Source organism: Lupinus angustifolius, chromosome LG11, assembly GCF_001865875.1.
Source record: "Lupinus angustifolius cultivar Tanjil chromosome LG11, LupAngTanjil_v1.0, whole genome shotgun sequence".
Taxonomy (NCBI): Eukaryota; Viridiplantae; Streptophyta; class Magnoliopsida; order Fabales; family Fabaceae; genus Lupinus; species Lupinus angustifolius.
This window is the reverse complement of record NC_032019.1, coordinates 32,054,822-32,059,062: the sequence shown is the minus strand read 5'-3', so window position 1 is coordinate 32,059,062 and position 4,241 is coordinate 32,054,822.

Here is a 4,241-nt window from a genome sequence, read left to right as displayed (position 1 = left end):
ATGAATATACCTTTGCAGCAAGTAAATGATAGATATCATCTACTATTCCGTGAGGTGTGTCAATAAATTAAACATTTTGATTAATTGAGAAATTAAAATATAAAGAATACAATTTAAATATTATGTAAATAAAATAATTAATTTTTGTTAGATTTCTTCAAGTGTGAAGTATCACATTGGATAACCAACAAGGTGTTGGTCTAGTTCTGTAAGGCCTTACTATATCCCCAAGGTTGAGGGTTTGATTCACGGGAGCGATACTTGTTGGGAGGGGCAACCACGAAACCCGAAAGATATTAGTTCCTTACTCAAAAAGGTTAGGTGATACCCTTGTTAGTACCAAAAAAAGTTTCACATTGGATAAGAGAAAATGAGTAAAAGTGTTACAATGCTCACGAAACCATTGTCTCAAGGTTTTAGCTCAAGATGTTGTGTCTCACTTCTGGCTCTCCACTCCTCCCATGTCAGGTAACAATGGAACTACTCGATGATGAAGGCTCCCCGGTCGCAGTCTGGTCCAACAAGTGGTATCAGAGATGACTGTTCTGTTAGAATTTCCTTTTGATTGTGTGAAGAAGATCTTGCTCCTCACATTGACACGACTTTGATGAAGACACCAAGATAATAAAAAGAAGAAAAAGGAAGAAGACTATGAAGAGATAGAAGATTCAAGCTTCAAGAGAATTATAGATCAAGTCTTGAAATATGTACTTCTACCATTATGCTCAATTTATATATTAGTAGCAATGCTCAAAGGAATCAAAACTATTTTTCAAAAGAATTGGATAAGTCTTGATATAATGTCAATAATGCTAAGTAATGATTTACTTGAGCTGAGTAACATGTTATTAGATCTAGGTAACAAGTTACCTGAACTGTGTGGTAGTTGGTAACATGTTACTAGTACTACATAATAGGTTACCTGACTAAGAAAACAATTACAAAGCATAACTCACATTGAGTAACCGATTATTACTATGTATTAATCGATTACCACTTTGGACAAAAACTTTTGACAATTGATTACACAGTTGTGACAATCGATTACCCATAGTTGTTGGAAACCATGCTTTCAAATTTAAAGGAATAACTTTCATCAAAAGTGAATGGGTTTCATTCCAATCGTGTCTCATCCTCGTGGAAGGTTACATTGGTTGATTGGAAGCATATTTAAAGGCATTGAGACATTCAATTCACACACATAATCAATACACAAATTCAATATACAATCCACACGAAATTTTTATAACTTAGTGACACAATTTTTTGCACTCTTTTGTAACTTGGTTCCAAAACATTCAAATTTTATGAAGTTTCTTGAAGTGATTATGTTCTAAACTTTCAAAGACATAAGAGCATCGTTTACTAAGTATATATTGTGAGAAAAAGGATTGCAAGTTATAGCAATCTCAAAACTTGTAAAGGCGATCATGTCATTGATATATTCTTCATCTTGTTGAAAAATTTTCATCACAAGGGTGTGTTGAGAAGGGAAAAGAGTTCACTTAGAAAGTTATTTTCCAAGGATAGATAGTTGTGAATGTGTAAGGTACAAGGGTCTCAGTGAGAGAATTTGTAATTTCAAGACAAATTATTTGGTGGAAAAATATTTTGTGTGGCAAGAGTAGTGGATATAACTTTTGGTGGATAAGAAAGAATTCTCTATGTACTCTTATTCTACTCTCTTTGTGTGTTTACTTTTGATCGTTTACCTCGTTGATTTCTCCACCTATTTTCCGCTACATTAACACTTTGATATAACAAGTAGAAAAATCGGTCATTTCTCCCAACAACTAATTCACCCCTCCCCCTCTCAATTGGCACCACAACTTATTTTGGATAAATTATTCTCAAACTGATCATACTTCACAGATGGCCTCAAGATCATTTTTGGGAGAAGGTTCCAACATCAATCGCCTTCCAAGCTTTGTTGGAGAATGATATGATTTCTGGAAAATCAGGATGAGAATCTTTATAGAGTCTCAAGACTTGGACATATGAAATTCGATTGAGGAAGGACCTTATGAATATTTTACTATTGTTAATAGTGTAAGGGAAGTAAAGCCAAAATCCTCTTGGCATGGTGAAGATAACAAGACAGTGCAATATGATCTCAAAGCAAAGAACACCATCACTTCAGCCCTTGGCATTGACGAGTTCTTTAGCGTATCAAATTGAAAATCCACTAAGGAAATGTGGGATACTCTATAGACCACTACGAAGGAACTGAGGAGGTAAAATGGTCGAGACTTAATACTCTCTCCAAGGAATATGAAAGTTTTCCCATGAAGCATAGAGAGAATATACTAGATATCCAAAATAGATTTACTCACCTTACAAATCATCTAATTCCACTTGGTAAGGTATTCTCAAATAGTATTTTGAACTTAAAAGTTCTAAGATCACTCACAAGATAATGACAACCCAAGGTGACAGACATCTCAGGAAAAAAAGTCTATCAAAGATGTCGTTAGCTGTCCTCTTTGGAAAATTGCAAGGATACTAGTTGAAATTAAGCCAACTTAAACAACATGAAGAACAAGAGAAAAAATATTTCTCTTAAAGAAAAATTTGAGGTGTATGAATCATTGACAGATGATTCAGAAAAGTAGGACATGGAAGATATGAGCATGATGGTGAAGAAGTTCAGCAAGTTTCTTAAAAGAAACAAATGTGGTAAGTATAACACCCTAATTTTCATTATAAATAATAATAATAATAATAATAATAATAATAATATATGTGGAAGCTTAAAAGTTACACAATTATAAAGAAAATATCTCTTGAAACTTCATTAAATACTAAATAAAATACATTATAAAGATGCATTTAATTTTTATAATAACAATGAATACTAAACTAAAAGGGTATAACACAGTCCACACGACATCTTCAACTTAACATCAATCCTCTAAAATAACTTATACAATAAAAAACTAATTTATAAGAAATTCAAGTGCATGATCGCGTTCTTCAACATAGTTTAAACTCAAACTCCTTAGGCGCCTCACCTAGAAATGTTAGAAAAAACCCAAGTTTAGTGAGATAAAAATCTCAGTGACACTATTTCAAATACTTTCAAACAATAACATTCCTAACTGTCACGAGTACAGAAAATATCCCTAAAGAATAGTAATAGAAATTAATATTCAGAGTACATCATATTATAATATCACTAATAACTTACAGCATATACAAGATCAATTAGAAGACAAGTTACATACAAACAATAACACATTACATTTGCATATGTAGCACTAATTGCCTCGAACCCACAGTCAATGATTAAAAGTTTGCATACAGCATGCCTTCTAGAGGTGTCTGCCCCTCACCCAGTGCCTCGAGTTCGTAGAAACGTCTTACCCCTTTTCCAGGAATAAGTCCATCTTCATGCGACTGTGAATTCATTCGCCTGTGCCCAAACCAGTCAACGGATCATAAAATCTTCTCAATAATCAACATAATTGGGTAATGAACCCCTTCAACAATCAACATAATTAGATAATAGACCCCAAAGCTTCATAAAAACCTTATAATTTCATCAATATACATAAGACACACAACTAACGATTATATAACAACTAACCACACTCATTATACCACAAAAATTACACATAACTAATCCTTACATTTACATATATAATTAATAATTTATATATATACACACATTCAAATACTGCACTCTATTTAAAATATGAATATAAGTGTACCCTCATCATCACACATATATTTATAGATTAGGAATCTTGCATATAAATAGCACACTGTGTCTCACATCAAAATAAAATTGGAAATAATGTATAAAGTGTCACTATGAATTTGACAATTGCATATTGAATTGACGAAGGCATATTATAAATAAATTATAGTTAGGGTTACACCAGCGAACAATTATTTATATATATATAATAATTTAACTATAAATATATATATAATTAATTAATAATATTAAACATGAAGCACAACCATCACTAATTGATCATCTTTCAATGGTGTATATTTACCATATGACAATATTTACAGAGTTGTTATTTGTGTTATGTTACTATGAATTTTTTATTCCTAACTCTCACTCAACAAACACAATAAAGGAAAACACTTTTCCTCGGATGAATCCATGATTCAGTAAGAATGAATTTCAAGTATGAAGATGGTAAGAAATTAATTGAATAGTGACAATAATATTAATCTACAAATTCTCTAATAATTTCTTCATCGAGTTTGATTGGGTTTTAGTGTTA